The sequence below is a fragment of the Eulemur rufifrons genome, chromosome 6, assembly GCF_041146395.1.
Source record: "Eulemur rufifrons isolate Redbay chromosome 6, OSU_ERuf_1, whole genome shotgun sequence".
Lineage (NCBI taxonomy): Eukaryota > Metazoa > Chordata > Mammalia > Primates > Lemuridae > Eulemur > Eulemur rufifrons.
The window spans coordinates 104,787,532-104,813,672 of NC_090988.1; the positions used below are offsets into that span (position 1 = coordinate 104,787,532).

The 26,141-nt window shown below is 39.6% G+C and overlaps 1 long non-coding RNA gene and 1 pseudogene across 1 annotated transcript in view; both read right to left on the reverse strand.

The window, feature by feature from the left end:
* Positions 1-26,141, reverse strand: part of LOC138385469 (uncharacterized) — a 70,432-nt gene that overhangs the window by 22,915 nt on the left and 21,376 nt on the right. Inside the window, exon 3 of the long non-coding RNA XR_011233719.1 lies at positions 6,800-6,934. This is a non-coding gene — a long non-coding RNA (uncharacterized lncRNA). The remainder of the gene's footprint in view (positions 1-6,799; positions 6,935-26,141) is intronic.
* Positions 12,800-12,837, reverse strand: LOC138385632 (U6atac minor spliceosomal RNA; annotated as a pseudogene).

Sequence of the window (26,141 nt, forward strand, 5' to 3'; positions counted from 1 at the left end):
CAAAAGCATGTCTTTAAACTATAACTATTACTTAAAATAGTTATAAACTTCTAATGCCATGTTATAACTACCCAAATTAGATGTGCATAATTTGTTTGGATTAAAGAAGAAAAGAAAGTGATATATGTAACTTGATTTTATTGGACATTAAACTATACATGGTATTTAGGGAAATAACATGACAATGAGTTATGAACCCTATTAGGAATCTGCATGATTGAAGGATTAAATTTCACTTGTTACTGATTTTTTGTTATATGATTCTTCACCCTTTATATCTTGATTAGAAATCTGTAAAACAAGGGCTAACATCATCTTAAGCATAAAAATATTTTATAAATATTTAATAGAAATGTTAACTGAGTATTTCAAAGCTTTAATGACACCTATCCAAATTACATAAAAGTGATGAATTCATGTGACAACTATAGTGTTACAGACATTTAAACTGAAAAGAGGACTACTATTACCTATGCGTATCTTCATACAACCCTCAACTGACTACCATATTTCCTTTTTTAATGACAAAATGACTCAATTGTTTCAATTTTATGATGATTAAACATTAGAAGACATCCTTCCATTTCTAGAAATGTAAAATGTTTTTACAGAGAGGCCAAAATTCGTGCTTATTTAGTTCCCAAGTGAAGTCATCTATAGAATTTATGTTATCATTAATTTATAAACATGAGCTTTAAATCAGAGGGACAGCTTCACCATTAATCAAAACATCAGACTTTATCCCAGATATGTATTTTGAGCTCAGATTGATCTTTTCAGTAAAAATACTTTCCATAGCAAAATAATAAAACTTGTGAAAGAAGTTTCCCTTAGGTATATTTTTTTAAAGATTTGAATTATTGAATAAATCTCAGCAGTGATTCTGTAACTTATAGCACCTTTCCTACTTTCTTGGATACACTAGCAGTTCTTTTAAAAAAGGAAAATTAAAAGAAAGTGTCAGCCTAGCTCACAGCAACCTCAAACTCCTGGGCTTAAGCGATCCTCCTGCCTCAGCCTCCCCAGTAGCTGGGACTACAGGCATGCGCCACCATGCCCGGCTAATTTTTTTTCTATATATATTTTTAGTTGGCCAGATAATTTCTTTCTATTTTTAGTAGAGATGGGGTCTCGCTCTTGCTCAGGCTGGTCTCGAACTCCTGACTTCGAGCACGATCCACCCGCCTTGGCCTCCCAGAGTGCTAAACAAGTTTTTTGTTTTTTTTTTTTTAAAGAAAAATCGCAAGATTTTTGTCAGCTGGGAAGATGGTGGAGGTAACAGTTTTAAACTCGCCCCCAAACCTCCTAGACAGAGTTACTGGAAGAGTAGCAAACAAAACAAAGCAAAAGGCCCTGGGATAACATATACAGTACCAAAAAAATTAAGCCATAAGGAGTCCTGTGAATCCCAAAATTTGAGCAGTCAGGACAAATCTGCAAGAGCTACAGTTGCAATCGGTACTGACAGCTATGTAGGACAAGGAGGGACACGGTGGGGAATCTAGGGGAGCTGAGCACAGGAGGACCAAACTCGCAGCTGCAATGGACAGGGTGAGACACCCTCACGTGAGACGATCCACAGTAACGCACGGATCCATGGCAAAGTCCCGAGGAGCTGGAGCATGACAGCCCTCTGACACTCAAAATTAGGCAAAGCTCCCTTCCACGACAAAGCCACATATCATAGAGAAGTGTGAGGAATTAAAGTATCAAATACTACTGGAGTCAGTTAAAAAGACCTTTAGTATAAGAAAGGGTGGTTCAAGGAAAAATGGGGGAAAGATAGAGAAAAACCTAGGAAATCTCAAGAAATATGAGGCCATATTTTTAGCACTTCATAAAACTGGCATAAGAAGAGCATTAGAGCCATGAATCTAGTAAAAGGATTCAGACCCACTTCTCCCTGCTACAAGTTTGGGAAAACAGATTTTCACACCAGAATGACAACAGGAAGGACTGCAGCTCACAGGACAGAGTGACACCCTTATGATGAAAGCGTGTCAGAAAGATACGCCTGCAAAACAGAAGAAAACCAGGGTCCACTGTTTCAAGAAATGAGAAAAGACATTAAGAAAATGATATAATAGGAAAGCTGTAAATCAGAATTAGGAAAACTCAGGAATGAGTTAAACATTTGAAGTAAATGGAAAAGAAATCACTTCAGAAGTGAAGTCTAAACTAGAAGCTACACAAGAGTGATTATACAGCAGATAATATCAGATAAACAGAAGTTGCAAAGAACGAAAAAATTAAAAATCAAAAAGAAAAAAGATAAAAAGAATTCAATTGAAAAAATCAAACACAGAAGACAGGAAAAGAAGACTAAACACACTAAGACAGGCCTCAAATAATAAAAACTAAATATATATAATAGTAATAGAATCATAACTATCTATAATTTTAAGTTTCTTATTCTCAGATAGCTGTGTATATAATGTTGCATAAAATATTGACTAATTATATGATACTCTAAAACTTTATCATTCATGATATCCATGATTCTCACCATGTCAGAGGAAAGGTAAGATTTTATATAGAAGGGATACATAAAACCCAGTAGCCACAAATTTGAATGGAAAATATCAGTATGAATTAATGAGGTGTTTTTATCTTTTAAAAGTATATCGATTTCCTAACTCTGTCCATTCCAAGGCCTAGAGAGACAACACAGTAGCAACACGGAGTGGCCAGAAAGTACTGTAGAAATACAATTTCAAACTAAAAGAAACCGGAGCCCCTGGAAGAAACTAGAGGTTTAGGATGTGTACAAAATGGGCCTTAAACCTTGTCACCCGAGAAAGCAACAACGAACTTCGAACTTCGGGAGCCAACACAGAGGCTCCTGCTGGTCAAAGCTGGGAAAACCTCAGCATCAGTAAGGGTTTTGTCAAAAACGGACTCAAGTATCTCAAGTGTATTTAAGTCCATGGATTGCAAATGACAACTAAAAGAAAAAACCTAGCTGGTTACCACTGGAGGATGCTATTTTGAAAACTGATAAATACATAAAGAGAAGGAATTAAACACTTCTCCTACTTTTCCCATGTGAACCATACCACAGCGTAACCAAATAGCAGATAATGGGGAGTCTATGTCCTTACAGAGGCATTCTAGTTAGCAAAGGAAAGATAAAATTAGATTACCACCATTTTGCAATTCTTAATGAATTACTGGATCTAGCATCAATAGCTACATATATCACAAAATGAGACAACTGACACATGTGCCTCCTGAAAACACAACTCTCCGTAGCCTGTGCAGCAGCCTCGACCCACCCACAGCCCCTGGACCAACCATCAATTTCCATGAAATACAGAGGACTGAGCAGCAGGTCAAACTGGACCACAGGGCTGCGATCCTCGAAAGCCAGACTGCGAGAAACCAAATGACCCAGTTTTCCCACTCAATAAATCCCAAATGAAAGCCACAACAAAAAAGATGGATGAGAAATCCACGGATCAAAAGAACAGAAACAAGCAGAACGAAGCCATTATACCAAAGTAAACGATAATGTTTAGGACACAGGATGCGGACTGCCTAAGAGGCAGTCACACCAAACCCCATAACTTTGAACGCATGACTCAAACTATGTAGCTTTCAATTTTTTTTATAATGGAGTCACCAGTCAAAATAAAGAGTGAAACTTAATGACAACATATGCAATCCTAACAATAATTCTTCTGCAGCCTTCTGTAACTTCAGCCATTTCTAAAGTTTAAAAGACACCTCTATGTTCAGACTTAACTGTAAATAAGCAGAACAACTTGACTTAAAATGAATCCAAGGCTTGAAAGTACAGAATAGGAATATCAGGCTTTACAGCAAAAGATGGGACTTCCTGTCCTCACCCCTTGCCACTTCCTAACTGACCTCAGGCAAACACAGCAGGCAAGAAAGTTGACGTTAACCAAGAAGCAAAGGCACTGGGTCAGGTAGTTCTCTGCACAGTCCCCCCTGGAGCCAACTGTCCAGCAGGGAGATAGTCACGACTGTGACTGATGTTGGGAAAGAAGCACAGAACGCTCGGACGTGAGCCACTGTGATGAGAGGAAATGCCGCACAGCTCTCAGAGGGGACGAGGCAGAGGACACACGGGGAACCCTTCCTGAGCACTTACCCTCGGGTTTTCTTCCTTTCTTTTCGTCCATCTTTATATGACACTAATAAAACTAAGACTATTTACTAGGTAAAATAAATTTATTGATATTTAATTTAGGAGCTATGGAACTCACAACATGAAGGAAGATAACCCTTGGCATCATTTAAGGCTATACTGATGAAGCAAGGAGAGAAAGGAACACTTACCGACAAGCCGCGATACAGAAGGAGAAGGCGTGTGCAATCCTGTTTAACAATCTTTGCATCTTTTGCCACAGTTTAACTTGTGCACATACAGGTGCTGTGATAATCCAACAGACCTCTGCACCCGGCACTGTGGGGTTAATTCTCTGACTCCCACACGGCAGGTGGTCACAACCTAACAGCAACAAGAGAGTCTGACAGCTTCCTAGGGAACATCTCTAGAGCTTCTAGAAGGATGCTACACGTGAGATCTAGAAAGATGCCACAAGTGAGAAAAAGGAGTAGTCTGAAAAACTGAAATGGTTCAGTCAAGCTTACATGATTTTAATTTTTAAAAACGAATCCAAAGAACAGTATTGCATTTCAGCAGCCTTCTGTGAGCAATTTTGATATACAAAAACTGTTTTGTTAAAAGTCTCAACCATAAGAAAATACTATTTTTAAGTCTTCGAGATTTTTTAAATGTTTGTATTATCATCACCTCTCTGTAATTTGTATTTAGCTACCACACCTCAAATTATTTGCTTTAATTAAAAATATAATAATTAAAACCACGTACTTTTTATTCTTATTTTTCATACAGTATTATTTTGTTCCTTCCACTAACCTACAGGAGCTAAGAGTTATGCATGGTCAGCTTTAAAGTATTCTGAGTGTGAGTGTAGAGTCAGAGCCACACAGAGCCTGAACCCTTTCTCAATCTTCTGTTCCTTCCCTTGCAGGTAATTTTATGATCTCCTTCACCAGAATACAGGGAGGGGACAAAAATATATGTAATTCAATTTTGTTACTTATTAACAAAGGCCAAAAAAAAAGCATTTAAAGTGAGCTTTTGTAAATTATCTGTTTTCCATTTTTACACATAGCATTTAAAGAATATGGAGATATAGGTATAAAGAAATTTTATCTAAATTAACAACAACAACAACAACAACAAAACCAACCTCCAAACATTTAAAAAGATAAATTTGGCTTTTGCTTTGTTTTGTTTTGTTTTGACACAGAGTCTCACACTCTGTTGCCCGAGCTAGAGTGCCATGGTGTCAGCCTAGCTCACAGCAACCGCAAACTCCTGGGCTCAAGCAATCCTCCTGCCTCAGCCTCCAAAGTAGCTGGGACTACAGGCATGCACCACCATGCCCGGCTAATTTTTTCTGTATATATTTTTAGGTGTCCATATAATTTCTTTCTATTTTTAGTAGAGATGGGTCTCGCTCTTGCTTGGGCTGGTCTCAAACTCCTGAGCTCAAACAATCTGCCTGCCTCGGCCTCCCAGAGTGCTAGGATAAATTTGGCTTTATTCCTTTAAAAATACCCAGAGAAACAAAATAAAACCAAGTTCTTATTTTAAGACATTCTTATAATTAGTATATAACAAGTAAATAGAAGAGTCATAAATTAGTTTGACTTTATTTTGTATCCTGAATCTTTGTCTACCAATATAAACAGCATTAGAAACCGGGGTGGGGAGGAACTTTCTTTTTAAAAACTGAGTGGTTTTTTTAATAATTTCTAAAATATAGAATGAAATTATTAAAAATTCTGTCAGTGGGCTATGACCTAATGCAATTTTGCTTTGTTTTGTTAAGAGGGTCTTTGAGGGGCTCTGTGGCCCCAGTTAGAGTACAATGCCATCATCATAGCTCACTGCAGCCTCCAGCTCCTGGGCTAAGGTGATATCCTCCTGCCTCAGCCTCCCAAAGTGCTAGGATTACAAGCGTGAGCACACAGGCAAGATGTTATTTACTTACTGCACATACCATGCTTGTCCTGTATTACAATGAGTAACGAACAGTATACTGTTTTTAGACAGTTTCTCTACATAAAAGCAAATGATTAACTTAAAAGCCATTTTAATAAAAGACCTAAAGAGTTAAAAATTCTGATAATTGCAAAACTATTATAAATAGTACATACTGATATTTTACTTATCTAATATTTATTTTATAAACACAAGTTGCTTGTGTATGTTTCTGTATTTGTTTTTCTAACAACTATATACTCCTGCAAGGTAAGTGACTTCAGTCCTTTGTAATGTATGTTGATTAGCATAATAAAGTATTTTTGGACTTTCCCCCCAAGATCTCACATGAAATTTTTTTTTTTTTTTTTTTTTTTTTTTTGAGACAGAGTCTCACTCTGTTGCCCGGGCTAGAGTGAGTGCCGTGGTGTCAGCCTAGCTCACAGCAACCTCAGACTCCTGGGCTTAAGGGATCCTCCTGCCTCAGCCTCCCGAGTAGCTGGGACTACAGGCATGCGCCACCATGCCCGGCTAATTTTTTGTATATATATATTTTAGTTGTCCATATAATTTCTTTCTATTTTTAGTAGAGACGGGGTCTCACTCTTGCTCAGGCTGGTCTCGAACTCCTGACCTCGAGCGATCCACCCGCCTCGGCCTCCCAGAGTGCTAGGATTACAGGCGTGAGCCACCACGCCCGGCCCTCACATGAAATTTTACAGGGATTTTTTTGTTTGTTTGTTTAAATTTACTTACTTTGTAATATGGTCAACATTGGCAATTTGCTTCTGGTTCCGTATAATTTCAATGGCTGCCCAAAGATGCTGGATAGCTTTTGTATCTGCCTGTCATCTTTTTGTTAAACGTGCCATGACCTGTTTACTTCTTTAGCTATAGTAAGACATAAAAACATAAGGGAAAAAAACATTACAAATTGAATTATTATCAACACAAGTGAGTAACATCATCAGTGCCTATTGACTACTGATCATACCAAGGTAGCAGGTAGCACTGCCAACTTTTTGCCTCATTCCCTGCTATCCACCTCACCATCTTCTTCATACAAGTTACCATTTGCTTCATTACTTCATAAAAAGTGAGAGTCTAAAAACGAAAGGGTTAAGGTTTTCCCAAAGAGGACAAGTGGCTACCTTATGCCAACATGTTTTATTAAATAAATTTAAGTTTTATTCTAATGCACAGAAATATTACAAGACAAAATTTCATTTATCAATAATGCATTGTTTGTAATTTGATCAATATAAAATGGAATTTAAATGCCCTAATTGTTTGTACTTTGGTTTATTATAATCATGGCTTAAAAAGTCCAATTCTGTATGCATATATGGATAAATGGAAGCATTTCAATAAAATAAAACCATGAACAGAAAATGCAAAAAGTATTAATAGTTACTTCTGGGGTAAGATGGGAAAAGCTGGCAAACAGGATACCAGAGGGCCACAAATTATTAGGAACAATCATATTCTTGAATAGATGTTAATTTCAGGGGTATTTATTACATTATTAAGAAACAACATTGCTATTTTATTCAAATTTCAGTATTCTGGAGTAAGTGAAGAAAATAGCCACCCGACCTCCAGATGATTTTCCACCTGTGCCTGGCAAGACTGGGGAAAACCCTGGGGCCACAGCTTGGGTGTCTGGGGACTGCGGGTTTTACAAAAGAGGCCTCTCCTGACTCAGCTTGGAGGGACTCATCTGTTAGGAACAGAGTGAGCCTATGAAACCTTCACCACGAACTTTGTGTTAGATCATGAATCCCAGCATTTGGCAACAACTGAAACATATCTCTAAATCTTACAGATTATAATGCTAAGTTTAAAATCTAGGCCTTAAAAATACAGTACACGTTAAAGCTTCTGGGATTCCTAAAATCTCCTTGCCCGGACCTTTCCTGTCCTGTAAAGGAAGAGAATGAGCGAGGGAAGCTCATTCTCGGCACTTCACTGTGCTGCGTGATTGCCAACTGAGCCCTGTGAATCTCCTCTTTCCCCACCTCCACACTTCTTTTCTCAGCCCCCTCAGTTCTCCCTTTCCTTGACAAACCCAAGTAAACCCCACAGTTGCTATCAAAGCTTATCCTGAGAAGACTCACTTCCAGTCAGTCTGGGGTCAGTGGGGCTCCTTCTAGGAGATGGTTTTCAGAATTACCCTACTGACAGAATACATTCTGAACATGTTTTAAAAGGTATTCTTGAATATCCTACTTCTTCACACTTTTACTTATAATAGTTCCAGACTTTGCTCCAAGAAAATAAATAAAAAATAATGCCAGTATTCAAATTTAAAGAAAACTTAAGGAAAATCAGTTGGTTCTGTACAAACTTAGATGTAAAACTAAAAGATAATGAAAATTACAATTAAGAAACACTTCTGTTTTAGAGTAATCACTTTAAGATGAAAGAAACTTTAAGATGAAAAAAGACAGAAACTTCTCAGTGTAAGTGCACTCATAGAGGAGTGCCAACTTTCAGGATCTGATAAGCTGTACAGTAGGAATTCAGTGGTAAGAACATATGTTAGAAAGTGACATCTAATGGTGAACTGTAATAATACAACTTAACCCTGTGAGATTATACAAAGACTCAGACAAAACAACAAAATTTCAGTCATTCTTACATACTTGAAAAAATACACAGTTGCCCACTTTGTGTAAAAGCACTGTGCTAAACATAAGGAAGTATTTAAAAATGTATAAATAATGGCCAGGCATGGCATGCCTGTAAACCTAGCACTTTGGGAGGCCAAGGCAGGAAGATTGCTTGAGGCCAGCAGTTCAAGACCAGCCCGAGCAAAAGCAACACCTCATCTCTATAAAAATTAGGAAAAAAAAAAAAAATTATAGCGGCCAGGAGCGGTGGCTCATGCCTGTAATCCTAGCACTCTGGGAGGCCGAGGTGGGTGGATCGCTCAAGGTCAGGAGTTCAAGACCAGCCTGAGCAAGAGCGAGACTCCATCTCTACTAAAAATAGAAAGAAATTATCTGGCCAACTAAAATATATATAGAAAAAATTAGCCAGGCATGGTGGCGCATGCCTGTAGTCCCAGCTACTCGGGAGGCTGAGGCGGTAGGATCGCTTAAGCCCAGGAGTTTGAGGTTGCTGTGAGCTAGGCTGACGCCACGGCACTCACTCTAGCCTGGGCAACAAAGCGAGACTCTGTCTCAAAAAAAAAAAAAAAAAAAAAACACAAAAAAACAACAACAACAAAAAAAAACTGATGCTTGCCAAAAAATAACGTAAAACCAGTAGAGAAAATTTGGCATATGCATGGAACTATGAATTGTACGGTAATATATGACATATAAATTGTCCACAATATGAAAATTCGGATGGCGAGACATTAATTCTAGCTTCAGTAAAAATTAAGCAGAAAGAAAGCGATGTCTTCTGCAAAATGGTAAATATATGGAAAAATATAAGAGCCAATCTTTTCCTTTGTTAATTTCTTTAAAAGATAATTGGCTGCTTAAAGCAAAGATAAAAATAATTGGTAGGTGTCACTAGGTTTATAATGCATGTAGAAGTAAAATACATGAGAACCACAGCAAACAGATGGGAAAGGGGGAATAAACAGAATGATACTATTGCAAATCTCTTACATTTTTTGTGAAGTGGTATTAAGTTACAATGTTATATATTATATATTGTAAATGAATTATATTAATTCATGGGAGACTATGGTACATTAAGCATGCATATTGTAATTTCTAGAACACTAAGGAATAATACAAATAGGTATAGCTAATATATAATGAAACTTGTAAGTTTTTTCAAAATACACATATATAAAATTATAAATAATTTATTCAGAACTATCAAATATGAAGCAGCAAAGCTAACATTTCTAAATAATATTAAAATAGGAAACACAACTATTTATGGAATATAACAAGCAGAAGAACACAGTGGGAACCAAGTGGCAAAAATGCTAAAAGTGATGCAACATATTTCTAGAAATGATTAAAATCAAGATTAAAGAATGAGGCCGGGCGCGGTGGCTCACGCCTGTAATCCTAGCACTCTGGGAGGCCGAGGCGGGTGGATCGCTCGAGGTCAGGAGTTCAAGACCAGCCTGAGCAAGAGTGAGACCCCGTCTCTACTAAAAATATAAAGAAATTATATGGACAACTAAAATATATATATACAAAAAATTAACCGGGCATGGTGGCGCATGCCTGTAGTCCCAGCTACTCGGGAGGCTGAGGCAGTAGGATCGCTTGAGCCCAGGAGTTTGAGGTTACTGTGAGCTAGACTGACGCCATGGCACTCACTCTAGCCCGGGCAACAGAGTGAGACTCTGTCTCAAAAAAAAAAAAAAAAAAAGAATGAGGCAATGCTACACACCTCAGGAAAAGAGATGTAATGATAAAATCAAAGATTTGTGAGCTCTGCCTGAACCCAGACACGGAAAGCAGGTTCACCTCGCAATGCAGGTGCCCTGTGGGGAGGGTCATTCGCACTAGAAGCCCAAGTAGGGAAGCAAAAGCGACAGGGCCAGGAGGTGGCGGAGGAGAAGAGCGACTTTTTCACTGCTGCCTTCGCGGGAGCGAGCGGCCCTGGAAGCTTCTGGAGGGCGGGGAGTCGGCCCGCGGCTGGGGGAGCAGCCTCTCTGCTCTGGGGCTGCAGGAACTTCTCAAGGACGCGGTTTGTTCCCGGCCGCCTGCGACCTGCGCGGGGACAGGGGACCTGGCGGGGACAGGAGACGCTGGCGCGGTGCGGGCGGCCCTGGCCGAGCGGCGGGAGCTGCAGCCCGAGGCGCGTTTCGCTTCCCAGAACCGGAGCCGGACGGAGCTTCCGCCGCGCAGTGGACGCGGCTCCCGGCCCCGGCCGCCCTCGGAGGAGGACGGAGGCTGCGGCTTCTCCCGCCCGGAGTCCCACGTCCCGGGGACGAGGCCGAGGAGCCACAGCGCGAGCCCTTCTGACCCAACCGAGCAATGCGCGGTGGAGCCGCGTGGTGACCCCAGCACCCTGGGCCGACCAAGGCCCGCAGCTGCCGGCTGCTCTGCGGCCCAGGGTCCACCTCCGTGTCCCTGGAGGATCGCAGCGACCGTGCTGGCCGTGGCCCGCGACAGCTCCGCGTCACGGCACGGGGACACCCGCGTCTTCCTGCAGGTGGTCAGCAGGGCCATCGCGGGGGCCGCAGTGGGATCCAGTTCGCCCCTTCCACCTGGACCTACCCGGGGATGGACAGAGACCTCGAGGGCTCTGGTTTAGACAGGAGCAAAAAATCACTGGAATGACGCTGACGATTTCACTGGCTGGCCCGGGATGTGGCCTCCCCAACCCGGAGTGTCCTTCCTGAAGACGAGCCGAAGGTCTAGTGGGACCAAGCAGTTGCCACTCTGTCCTTCACTCCTGCCACAGCTTTCCATGTGGGACTGGCTCCCGCGAATGGGGGCCCCAAGTTACCTACTGTTGTCACACTGTACACGTATTCAGTATTTTAAGGCTTGAGATTGTGACAGGCTCCTAATTGTGATTTACATTAAATTCATGACAGGTATTAAAAAAAGAAAAAAAAAAAGCCCAAGTAGAACATTACAAAGAACGCAAGAGAAAGACAAATCCAAGTGAAGTGAATACAATGAAGTTTGGGGCATACTATAAAAGTATCTAAAACAGCTTGACCTATTAAGACAAGATCTCTTTAAAGTATAACCACTGACATTCTTCTCACAAAATCTAAATTTATTCCTTGATTTAACATATAATTCACATTCGCCTGTGACAACACCAGGAGCTCTTCGACGCTCTAAGGATACAGCAATAAGCAAAGAGACAAAAATCCTTCTCTAATCTAGTAAATATGATTAATGACGTGACTAGATACAAGAAAAGAATTGTAATTTGGGTGTTCACCAATAAAAAGAAAATTAGATCCTATGTGTAGACAGTTGATCATTTAAGGTCCTTGTTGATGCGGCCAAACCAACTTTTCAGCCCCTCCTTACCTGGATGTGTATTCTATCACTATTAAACTGTACTATTCACATTCCCAAATATGCCCCCAAACCTCACACCTCTAGCCCTTTGTTTATGCAGTTCTCTCTTCTGGAATGTTCTCCCCTGCCCCATTACTAATTAGTAAAAACTTTCCCTTCTAGGACTTACTCTAATCCAATCTTCCCTGACCAAACTAAATCAAACTCAATTGTCTTTTGTATTCTAACAGTAATTTGTTTATATCTCTCTCACAAATTTATTGCTTGTACACATAACTACATATTCCTCAAAAGAATTCTTTTAATTCAACTAAGACAAGACATGTCATTTATTTTTACATCTAATGTCTTTCAAGGTGCCTAGCACAGGTTTCTTTTTTTCTTTTTCTTTTTTTTTTTTTTTGAGTGTTGTACAGGCCCGAGAGCCTCTTCCATCCTTGTCAAGGGGAGTGCTGGCCGGGCGCGGTGGCTCACGCCTGTAATCCTAGCACTCTGGGAGGCCGAGGCGGGTGGATCGCTCAAGGTCAGGAGTTCGAGACCAGCCTGAGCAAGATCGAGATCCCGTCTCTACTAAAACTAGAAAGAAATTATATGGACAACTAAAATATATATATACAAAAAATTAGCCGGGCATAGTGGTGCATGCCTGTAGTCCCAGCTACTCGGGAGGCTGAGGCAGTAGGATCGCTTAAGCCCAGGAGTTTGAGGTTGCTGTGAGCTAGACTGACGCCACGGCACTCACTCTAGCCCGGGGAACAAAGCGAGACTCTGTCTCAAAAAAAAAAAAAAAAAAGGGGAGTGCTAACCTTCTCTCCTTTCATACAACACCCAGCACAGGTTTCAACATGTTAAATCTGCAATACAAAATTTTTAAACTCAACTTTTTCAGCTGTTATGTAAACAACAAGATCCTAGAGTAAGCCTTCATTTCTGTTTTATCAAAAACTGAGACATCAAAAAGGAAGACCAAGACCGGAAGACTTGCAGAGATCATTGCTATAGTCCTCAATCTTTTTTCTGCTCAAATGCATTTGAGGAATACAACAGACTCCTTTCACTAAAAGTAGCTCGTGACCCTCAAAAATAAAAAACAGAAAACTTGTGAGTAACTTTAATGAGGCCCCAGGCGACACTGACACTCTCTACCCTACAAACACCCTCGGTCACAGCAGCGTCGTTTGCACCCACACCAGCTTTACACAAACAGCAGGGAAAAGAGGAGAGAAAAGGAGAAAGCAAGTCAGGAAAACCTTTAAAATGGGCAAAATTGAACAATCTGCTTGGGGATATACATGTATGTGAAAATTGCTTTAATGCAAGAGAACGATAAACACAGCAGGCAGGAGAGCAGCGAGGGGACAGGGAGGAGACACGGGGAAGCCACATGCGAATTCACACCATCAAACAGGTTCTGAGTTTTACTTGCAATGGGTTCAAGTTTTCGCTTTTTTATTATGTTGCATAAAATGAATATAAAAATATTTTCAAACATTTGCATCAAATATTACATAAAATTAAAAAATTAATCCCATTTGTTTTGGATGTACATTTCATTGTTACTTCAGTAAGTCTGAACTTTCCCCAAAAGTCTACTAGCAATTTTAAATTATTTTTCATTCCTCGTCAATTCATACCATTTTCCCATTTATGTGTTAATTTTTCATATATTAACATTACTCATACTTTTCTCTCTTTGCCTCCTAAGAAACATTAAAGGAAATTATACTGAAATCTAGCTATATATCCCTTTATCACCGTGAGTCTTGCAGTGGGGCACTGTCAGTCCCCCAACTTCGTTATTCTTCAAAATTATGTGGACTAGTCTGGGTCTTCTGCCTCTGCATATAAACTTTAGAATCATTTTTTTTTTTGCATCCACTTATTCCTTCTTGAATGGTCTTCCATTCTTCAGGAAGATCCAGGTTTCTAATCTATATAATTTTCCTCTGAAGAACTTCTTTTAAAATTTCTAAAAAGGCAGGTAACTGGCAAGAAATTCCCTCAATTTTGTCTGTCTTATAAAGTCTGTATTTTTACTTTTTATGGAAGACATAGCTTTGCTGGATACAGAATTCTAGGTGGGTGGATTTTTTTTCTTTCAATACGTTCAATATTTTCACTCCACTCTTCTTGCTTAGTTTCTGAGGAAAAAGACAGTTCTTAACTTTGCTCCTTTATAGGAAAAATTTTTTAATTTTCTGACATTTGAATATCATATGCTTAGGTATTTTTGGCATTTATTCTGCTTGATGTTCTCTGAGCTTCCTGGATCATTGGTGTGGTGTCGACATTAATTTGGTGAAATTCTCAGGCACTAGTGCTTCAAATATTGCTTCTGTTCCTTTCTTTCTTCACTTCCAGCATTCCCATTACACATATGTTACACCCTTTGTAGCTGCCCCACAGTTCTAGAATATTCTATTCTGGGTTTGGGTTCCCCCACGCCCAGCTTTTTTCTCTTTGCTTTTCAGTTTTGAAAGTTTCCGACTGTCAAGCTGTGAGAGTCTATCCTCAGCCCTGTCCCGTGAGCCCATGAAAGGCAGTGTACATTTTGCTATAGTGTTTTTTATCTCTAGCACTTCTTTTTGGTTTCTTCTTAGAATTTCTACCTCTATGCTTAGATCACAAATCTAACCTTGCATGTTGCTTATTTTTTGCCTTAAAGTCCTTACCATTTTAATCATAGCCTTTAATCATTCCTGGTCTGATTATTCCAACATTTCTGCCATATCTGACTCTAATTCTTGTGGTTGTTTAGTCCCTTCAAACTATTTTTTACCTTTCAGTAGGCCTTGCACTTCTTTTTTTTTTTTTTTTTTTGAGACAGAGTCTCGCTCTGTTGCCCGGGCTAGAGTGAGTGCCGTGGCGTCAGCCTAGCTCATAGCAACCTCAAACTCCTGGGCTCAAGCGATCCTCCTGCCTCAGCCTCCCGAGTAGCTGGGACTACAGGCATGTGCCACCATGCCCGGCTAATTTTTCTATATATATATTTAGCTGTCTATATAATTTCTTTCTATTTTTAGTAGAGATGGGGTCTCGATCTTGCTCAGGCTGGTCTCAAACTCCTGAGCTCAAACGATCTGCCCACCTCGGCCTCCCAGAGTGCTAGGATTACAGGTGTGAGCCACCGCGCCCGGCCCCTTGCACTTCTTTTTTGAAAGGCAAACATGATGTATTGGGTACGAGGAACCAGGGTACACAGGCCTTCAGTAATGCAGTGGGAGGCGTGGGAGGGAGGCATTCCCAGCCCTGTCATCAGACTGCAGTCTTTGGTGAGCCTGTACCCTGCACTGCGAACTTCACCGGTGCTTCACAGTCCCCCCTTGGGTGGGGCAGGACGGCTGGAGTAGGCTGAAGTTGTTTATTTCCCTTTCCCCCAGTAGAATGATAGAGGGGGCTGGAGCTGGGTACTTCCCTTCCCCCAGGTAGGTCAGGCTCTGCTAGAACCACCTTTCCAGAGGGGAGGCCTCGCGAAGAACAGAGTGCTCCAGCATCTATCAGAACGGTTCGTCTCTCCTTTCTCATGTGAGAAGCACAAAGGGGTTTCTCTCCAGTATTCACTGTGAGGTCCTGGCTGAGCTCCTGGAGGTAAAACTCAGCAATGCACGGAGGCCCTCCCCTGTGACTCGGTCCCTCTGGAGTCTGTAACTCTGAGTTGTCCACATAGAATGTCCAGCAACTCTCCAGTTACAGCTCAGGTTTTCCGGCCCCAGCACTAGTTCCCGCAGAGGTTTCTGCTTGCAGGCCTCTGCTGTGAGGAGCTGGGATTCTTTGTATCTGCCTGTCTCTTCATTTTTGGTGCAGCAGTTTGTCCTGTGGTCTGACTCCTCTAAAAGAGCTAAGAGTTGGGTTTTCTTGACTGTTCAGCTTTCCAGTTGTTGTTAGGATGGAGTGGGGACTTAGGAGCTCCTGAAATGCCAGACTGGAAGCCACGAAATTACTTTTTTATATGACATTAAATGAGAATATGCAGTGTTTTCCCAAAGAGGCAACAATTGAAGTAGCATGATTTACTGAAAGATTTCCTTCTTCTCCAACAAAATGTGATACATTCCTAATCGTATATTAAACTCTTTTTTATTTAGAGACAGGGTCTCACTATGTTGCCCAAGCTGGACTCAAACTCCTAGGCTCAAGTCGTCCTCCCACCTCATCCTTCGGAGCAACGGGGACTACAGGTGTGCACCACTGCCCGGCATCCTAATTAAATTCTTATCAATGCTGGCATTACTTTCTTTGATCTGTTGGGTCTCTTATTAGTGCCCCATAATTTATTACAACTTGCATATACAAGCTACATATTTAAAAGCTACAATTATAATTCCATGTTTTCATTCATTCCTATATAATTATCGTATATGTATTATCTGCCCAGCAATATTGTCAGTGTTTTAAAGCATGCCATGCTTTCAACATTCTTTATGTCGCTAATAATTTTTACCATTAAATAGACACTAAATAAACACTCACCAATTGAATACTCTCCCCAACCAACCCTGAGATAGTAATGAGTGGGTGGCTGCCGGCGGCCGGGGGAGGGGAGGGCAAGCTCCTGCTTAGTGGGTGCAGAGCTCCAGGATTACCAAACGGCAGCGCCACTGAGGTGGATGGTGGTGAGAACTGCGCATTATAGATGATGTAAATACACTCAACTGTACACTTCAAATAATTAAAATAATAAATTTTGTTACATGTATTTTACCACAATAAAACTAACTGAAAGAAAAAATAAGGGGAGGAGAAATAAAGTTAGTCCTTAACAATAAGATCCGGTAACCAGCCATTTATTAAGAAGAATAACTATCAATAACACTTCCCCAAGAACCTCCAAGCAGTCAGTGTGGCAAGCACTGAATGTGGACAGTTAGCAGAGTACTTAAATTAGACTTCCTGGTAGGCTTTTGTTTATTTATTTATTTTGGCATCAAAGTACATTAGATTAAGAACAGGAAATAACACTATGCAACTTATTGATCAAGGTTCCTGATAGCAAAACAGGTCATTTTGAATACTTTATTCGGTTTTATAAAATGTTTTAATTACTTTTTTAGTTAAACTAGTAAAGCAAAAGTATGTTTCCAGGCTTTGGGATTTGACAGAATAGCAGTTTATAAAACAAAATGATGGGTGGGGAAATTGTTGATCTTTCATTTCTTAAACAGTTACATTGAGGCATAATGCACACTCCATGCAATTTAACTATTTGAAGTATACAATTTAGTACTTGTTATATATAACATTTTTAATTTTTTTAGAAGTGTAAAACAGCATATTTTTTATTGACTACAAATATATCTGCCTCATTTAACTGCATAGTGTTCCATAGAATTAATATACCATTATTTATTAAGAATAAGCACCCAAAAAGTATTCATTGGAAGGAAGGAAGGAGATGCTGAGTTGCCACTCATGACAATGTCCACCAGATTCTCTGATCCAGATTCCTGGAGGTGGCTTATGAAACAGGCCCTCCCCATCTGGCCTATTACATCATTGGAAGGAGTTGTCATTCATGCAATCAGAAAGAAAGTAGCCAAAAAGCTAACACTGAATTTCAGTTTGTCCATCTAGTGGATTGTCTTGCCTAACCAGTTATCTTGGACAATATCTTTAACTGTTTTGGGGTAAACTCAAGTAATACCAAATTTAAAAGGGTCTTCTAAAAAATTAAATGAAGTAAGAGAATTCCTGTAGCCTCTCCAAAAAGTTAGTTCTGTTTCCAGCTGCCTGCAAGTTAAATTGAGAGAATAATGGTTCATTGCCATATTTGTCACTATGTGCAATTAAGTCAAACCTAGATTGGAAAACAAAAAAAACAATAGCTGGACTGGAGAAGAAGTCTCAGCCAGCACAGTTGAGTTGGCAGTGCCAAAGGGGAGGAGATGGCCATATGCTCAGGTGATTGGTTACATGTAAAAGGACTAAGCAGGCCCGGTGCAGTGGCTCACACCTGTAATAATAGCACTCTGGGAGGCCAAGGCCAATGGATTGTTTGAGCTCAGCATTTCGAGACCAGGCTGAGCAAGAGCGAGACCCCGCCTCTACTAAAAATAGAAAGAAATTATATGGACAGCTAAAAATATATGTAGAAAAATTAGCCAGGCATGGTGGCGCATGTCTGTAGTCCCAGCTACTCGGGAGGCTGACACAGGAGGATGGATTGAGTCCAGGAGTTTGAGGTTGTTGTGAGGTAGGCTGACACCATGGTACTCTAGCCTGGGCAACAGAGCAATACTCTGACTCAAAAAAAAAAAAAAAAAAAAAAGACAGAAAAAAAAAAGGACTAAGCAAATATGTCAATACATTGAGTGCCTACCTTCACTCTCAGGGAAGGCAGGTACAAATATAAAAGGGGGAAAGACTAGAATTAGAAACATCTAAGATTGGATTGTAATTGGAACTATCAGTAAAAACTCCTGGTTTCTGATTGATAGATGATAGATAGAAAAACATCTATCTGGATATAGACATAGATACATATACAGTCAGGTCTCTATCTGTGGGCTCTGCATCCATGGATTCAACCAATTGTAGATCAAAAATATTTGAGAAAAAAAATTGTATCTGTACTGGACATGTACAGGCTTTCTTCTCTTGTCATTATTCCCTAAACCATGTAACAACTATTTGCATAGCGTTTACATTACATTAGGTATTATAGGTCTTATAAGTAATCTAGATATGATTTAAAGTATATAAGAGGATGTGCATAGGTTATATGCAAATACTACACCATTTTATATCAGGGACTTGAGCATCCATGGATTTTGGTACCTGTAGGAGGTCCTGGACCCAATCCCCCACTAAGGAACAAGGGACAACTGTATATGTATGTATGTATGTATGTATACACGTACACACATACATACATACACACATAAACACAAAGATGAGTATACCAACAGCAATGAGTATGCCAGACATCCAGACTTTGGTTTCTAAATACTATTCTCCTCAAAAGGAACCAGAGAAATGGCTAATTTCAGGGCTCAGGCAGGGAAAGTATTCAATAAGCCTAGAACATCATGTACCATAAAGTATGGAAATTCCCAAAAGATCATGGAGATATATCAAAATGACACTGGAGCCAACCAAGGGGCTCCCACTGGCTAAATCTGGGACAATTTGAACATCAAAGAAATGATATAATGAGAGCAATCGTTTATAAATCACTGAATAAAATAGGAACCTAGGAGCCCATACTGATATCAATTAATAGATAAACAAATGGGGGGTGGGTACAGAGGCAGGAAAGCTTTCTCTTACAATAGAAGGTCAACTAATAAATGTAGAAGGATGATGGAAGGGATGGTTACTATTTGGTAACCCTTATAATAAGTGCTTTGGTCAAGGAGCCAAACTGGATACTAATATAAATGGGTGAAAGTGTGATCAGGAACAGGATTTTTACATAGTCTCAAAATATCTCCAGACAATATTTATTCATTAACTTTCCATTGCAAAGTCTGGCAGACATCATCTTACCAATGATAAAAGTAAATTTCATCAGCAATGGGACAAATCAACATCGTGTGCCTTCTGATAGATGCATCGAGAAGAACTCAGCATCACTTCTGTGGTATTCCTGCCAAAAACGCCTGTCCTGAGTACATTGGTGGTATAGTGGTGAGCACAGCTGCCTTTCAAAACGCATGTCCTAAATCCAGTCATGAGGAAACATCAGACAAACACAAACTGATGGACATTCCACAAAGTAATTGGCCTGTCCTCTCCAAAATATCAAGGTCATGAAAGGAAGGAGAGACTCGGAACTGTTCCAGATAGAAGGAAACTAATGAGACATGACAGTGAAATGCAACGTGTGATCCTATATTGGATCCTGGATCTGTAAAAGACTTTATTGGAGAAAACCAGTAAAATTTGAATGAAGTTTGTGGATTAGAATGTGCTATGGTATTAATTTCCTGATTTTGACGGACATAATGTGATTCATGTAGAAAAGTGTCTATTTTTTAGGAAACAGACATTGAAGTATTGAGGGGTCCTGTGACATCATGTCTGTGACTTACTGTCAAATGGTTCAGAAAAAAATGACTTGTATCTACACAGAGAGAAAGAGAGAATGATAAGGCAGATGTGGCAAATCTCTAACAACTGGGAAATCAGGCTGAGGGAACACAGGATATCTTTGTACTATTCTTGAAACTGTTTTGAAGAGTTTAATTATTTCCACTTTAATAGCTTTGAAATATTTTTAATAACCCTACTGTAACATCCCCTTCAGCAATTTAATTCAAGATCAGTATAAAATAAGAGCATGAAGCTAATAAGAAATAAGTCATGCACAAAGTAAGAATTTATAAAGATAAATAAATAAGAGTTACTAAATATATTAAGACCTATGAATCTTGGATTCTATTTTTTAATTACATACTAAATTTTACTGTTAAAGAGCCATGGGGGGCCAGAAAAGTTCTAAGAGTTCTTTTCTTCGTATATTTTTACATTAGGATCAAGAATAAAGTACAATGATCCCAAGAGGATTATGTATCAGAGAGTTCTTCTGGAGTTAACTCATATAAGGTTTTTATTTTATTTCATCATAAAACAAGTCAAGCAAAAAAAAAAAAGCCTAGCTCTCTTTTCCTGCTGTGACAATGGGTCTGTGGCATATGCATCTGTGGCGTATGCATCACACTCTGTAAACCCGTATCTTGCTATTGCCCTATAATCCTATCTTTCTCTCCTCAATAAACCTCATTTCCACGCTTGCCTTACAAAAAAACAGTAAAGCCTAGGAAATACATTATGTAATATAATGAACACCTACCCAACCTAAAATAAAACATTTCTAAACACAACAGACTCTCTTCTTATCCCTACCATGTTCCCAGGACAATATTCTTTTTTTTTTTTTTTTTTTTTTTTTTTTTGAGACAGAGTCTCGCTTTGTTGCCCGGGCTAGAGTGAGTGCCGTGGCGTCAGCCTAGCTCACAGCAACCTCAAACTCCTGGGCTTAAGCAATCCTACTGCCTCAGCCTCCCGAGTAGCTGGGACTACAGGCATGTGCCACCATGCCCGGCTAATTTTTTCTGTATATATTTTAGTTGGCCAGATAATTTCTTTCTATTTTTAGTAGAGACGGGGTCTCGCTCTTGCTCAGGCTGGTCTCGAACTCCTGACCTTGAGCGATCCACCCGCCTCGGCCTCCCAGAGTGCTAGGATTACAGGCGTGAGCCACCGCGCCCGGCCTCAGGACAATATTCTTAATTTATCTGTCTTAATTTATCTTAATAGTATCTGTCATTCCCTTTTAAGTATTTATACTTTTGCTTCACAAGTATATATTTCTTAACAAAATATAATCTTGTTTGGCATGGTATTTGACTTTACAGAAATTGTATAATACCGTATACATCCTTCTAAGCTTATTTTTCTCACTCAAGTGTTTTAGATTTAGTTAGCTTGATACACATAATTTTAATTCATGCGTTTTAACTGCTGTGTAGTGTTCCATGGTTTAAATATATTATTTTTTGGCCGGGCGCGGTGGCTCACGCCTGTAATCCTAGCACTCTGGGAGGCCGAGGTGGGCGGATCGTTTGAGCTCAGGAGTTCGAGACCAGCCTGAGCAAGAGCGAGACCCCACCTCTACTAAAAATAGAAAGAAATTATATGGACAGCTAAAAATATATATAGAAAAAATTAGCCGGGCATGGTGGCGCATGCCTGTAGTCCCAGCTACTCGGGAGGCTGAGACAGGAGGATCACTTGAGCTCAGGAGTTTGAGGTTGCTGTGAGCTAGGCTGACGCCACGGCACTCACTCTAGCCTGGGCAACAGAGTGAGACTGTCTCAAAAAAAAAAAAAAAAAAATTATTTTTTATTCTGTATCATATTGATGAGCATTTAAATTGTTATCCCATCTACCCTATTACAAACAATGCTAAAATGAACACAAAATCTATGCCTTACACTGATTTGCAAGCATTTATCTTGGCCAGTGGTTCTCAAACTTTGGAATGCATCAGAATCCCCTGAGGGTTTTGTTGAAACATAGATTGTTGAATCCCACCCCCAGAGGTTCTGATTCATTTTCTAAAGGAGGTTTTCAAGTGATGTTGATGCTGCTGGCCTGAAGACCACACTTTCAGATCCACTGCCCTAGGATGTACATCCTGGAGTAAAATTGCTGGGTCAAATAATTGTGCATCTTCAGCTTTACCAAATTGTGCCAAATTGCTCTGCAAAGGAATTTTAATGATATGCTCTCCCACAAGAAGCAAGTTGTCTTTCTCAAATCCACACCACACTTGATGTCACAACACTTTTAAGGTTTTACCAATCCAAAGAATATGGAATTATGGCCGGGCACGGTGGCTCATGCCTGTAATCCTAGCACTCTGGGAAGCCGAGGCCGGTGTATTATTTGAGCTCAGGAGTTCGAGACCAGCCTGAGCAAGAGCAAGACCCCATCTCCACTAAAAATGGAAAGAAATTATAGGGACAGGCCGGGCGCGGTGGCTCACGCCTGTAATCCTAGCACTCTGGGAGGCTGAGGCGGGTGGATCGCTCAAGGTCAGGAGTTCGAGACCAGCCTGAGCAAGAGTGAGACCCCTTCTCTACTAAAAATAGAAAGACATTATATGGACAACTAAAAATCTATATAGAAAAAATTAGCCGGGCATAGTGGCGCATGCCTGTAGTCCCAGCTACTCAGGAGGCTGAGGCAGTAGGATCGCTTAAGCCGAGGAGTCTGAGGTTGCTGTGAGCTAAGCTGATGCCACGGCACTCACTCTAGCCTGGGCAACAAAGTGAGACTCTGTCTCAACAAAAAAAAAAAAAAAAGAAATTATAGGGACAACCAAAAATATATATAGAAGTACTTCGGAGGCTGAGTCAGGAGGATTGCTTGAGCCCAGGAGTTTGAGGTTGCTGAGCTAGGCTGATGCCATGGCACTCTAGCCCAGGCAACAGAGTGAGACTCTGTTGCCCCCCCCAAAAAAAAAACCAACAACAACAATATGGAATTGTGGTTTTCATTTGAATTTTTCTAATTACTAATGAGGTTGGGCATCTTTTTATATGTCTGTAGCCATTCAGGCTCGGTTTTCTCTTGTCTGCATTATCTGTTCATTCCTTTGTTTGTTATTAGGGTGTTTAACTTATGTCAAAAGACAAAATTACAACAAATTTAAAGATCCAATTAGCTTTTATTTGTGCTTCTAGAATTGGGCAACACCTCACTCTGTGAAAATAGAATGAGTGTTCCAATGAACTGAGCAGAGAAGTCTGGCTTTATAGGCAGAAAAAATGCTGCAGAAAGCAGAAACAACACAAAAAATGGATTGGCCATTTCAAAGTTACTTTCCTTATAGGGTTAAAAAAGAGGGGCTTCCTTACTATGCGACTCAGGTTGGTTGACTGGTATTCATCTGCTTTTTGGGAAACTGGTCTGTTTCAAAGTTCTATTTAATTGTGGCACTTAGCACAAGCAAACCCATTCTGGTTTGGCCTGGTCTACCGGGGCCTAGTGCAGGCGGCTAGTCCAAAACAGTGGCCTCCCATAAACCTTGTTTAACTCTTATATAGAGTAATAGTTACTAAACTGTCATCTTTAGAACATGATGTGAGGACAATGCACCTATAATACATTTTTGGGAAATTCAACATATATGTTTACACTCAATTTATTATAATATAAAAATTTCTGTGTTATATCAACCTAAAAGTAAGAAGCTGATGAAAAATTAATATAGAGAGTTTATTTGGGCCAAGGTTGAGGACAGTAGCCTGGGAAACACTTTCAAGTTGCCTTGAGGAGTCTTCCAGGGAGCAAGGAAATGTTCAAGATTTTAAAGAAAAAAGGACAAATCAGGAGAGGGGACAATTACAAAAGTTGTTCAGCGGGAATTCTCATTGGTTTACAGATACAACAGTGGTTAGCGATTGGCTACAGACTGTTGAACTATAGGGTGCATGGCATTTTTATGGCTACTTGGCATCAGGTTAGTCTAGAACCTCATAGCAAGTGGCTTCAAGAGGTAATTATTGTGCTCAAGGGGGAGTGAGAGTGACTGCTGTTATATTTTAAATGCCTCTCCTGATAGTTTAAAAGTGCTGGAATTTCTCAGATAAAAAGGGTTGTTTTTTTTTCTTTCTCAGTTATAATAGGAGAAATAAGAATACAAAATTACATATGTACCACAATATATAAACTAACACCCCAAAACACCATACTTAGAAAAGAAACTAAAAGGAAATATTCTATCACTGTATGTTCAAGTTTACAGATAGTTTTTTTTTTTTATGGCTTTAAGTATGTACACTTTCTTCCAATTTTCTATATTTTCAAATTTTTAAATTAAAATAATGTAATTTCATATTCCATGGAGATTCAGCGCCAAGCTAACACATAAAACAAAAGTCATGTATGTAATATTACCCTGAACATCCCTTAAATTGGGCTGTCTCTCAGAAAGTCCAATAATGATTGAAGAAATGTTCAGGGTAATTTTGCAATACAACCCATTTTCTGTCTACCATTGGAATTATTGCTGTTTCTTCAGTTGAGTACCAGATAGAGCAACAGAAAAGCAACTGGGTAACATAAGAAAAATCTACATTGTATCTCTTCTTAGAATCACACTTAATCTAGTGAGATGATAATATCAGAGACACCCAGAAACTGGGATCACTGAAGAAAAAGCAGGTTTACACATTTCATCTCATGCTCACCCTACGGTTCACTGAGTGGAATGTTAGGCAGTATAATGCACCATTTAGACTGTTGCTTTCTCCCTCTCTTATTTTTGTGGGGCTAAGCTCATATAGTTGAATTTGCATAAGCCAAATTTGTATATGAGGAGACTCCATTGTACATAGTTTGTTTATAATAGGGAAAAAGACACCTTTTTCAAAGGAAAAGATATTCTGGAATACATAAATATATACATGCCCCCTGTTTTCATCATTTACTCAGTCATTCAACAAATATTGCATCTGCTGTTTCCAGCACTAGGCTACATAATGGAAGAGATAGAGGAAAAAGTAAAACAATCTCTGTCCCTACCCTCATGGTGCTTAATCAATTAATCAATCAGTCAAATAAAAAATTACCCTGTGATAAAAAAGAGGTACATAGTATCTCAAGAACATATAATAAGGATATCGATGTACACTGAAGGTTTTAGAAAGGCTCCCTGTGAAAGTGACTACTGAGCTGGATAGGAAGTCTGGGATGCTGTGATGTAAGCTGGAGCCAGATGACACTGCCTCATGAGAGCCAACAGTTTAATTTTCAGAAATTTTGAGACAGGTTTTAAATAGCCATTATTAAACATTAAATTATGTAAACTTATAATTAAATTATATTAAAAACAGATCATAAATACTCAAAACTCATCACTTCTTAATTATTTTTACATTTTACTCTTATCTATGCTCTTGAGGTTATCAACTATGCATCTTTTCCCATTCTGAGTAGCAGAATGAAATCATCCTGTCCAGCACCTCTGCACTGCATATGCTACCTGCCCATTAGTGACTAAGTAGCCACGTCAGTTATCAGATCGACTGTCACAGTGTCGCAGTGCTTATGTTCAAGTAAATCTTATTTTACTTAATAATGGCCCCTAAGCTCAAGAGTGGTGATGCTGGCAACTCAGCTATGCCAAAGCCACAAAGTCCTTCCTTTAAAGTGAAAAAGTGAAAGTTCTCAACTTAATAAGGAAAGAAAAAAAAAGTAGGCTGAGGTTGCTAAGATCTACGGTAAGAACAAATCTTTTATCCGTGAAATTGTGCACAGTATATTGTAATAATTGTTCTTTTTTTTATTAGTTATTGTTATTAATCTTTTTACTGTACTTAATTTATAAATTAATCTTTATCATTGGTATGTACGTATAGGAAAAACATAATATAGGGTTTGGTACTATCTGAAGTTTCAGGCCTCCACTGGGGGTCTTGGAACATATCCCCTGAGGATAAGTGAGAACTACTACATCCATGGAAAAGCTGCTTCAGAGCAGTGGCGAGTACAGAAGCAAGGCTGGAATGGATTAAGAAGTGAGTAGGAAAAAAGAAAATAGAGGCGTTTTTCCTTCTATTACAAAAAACAATTGTAGGAAATGTACTTACTTATGTTGGCCTAAAAGAAAAATGTTGTGATTT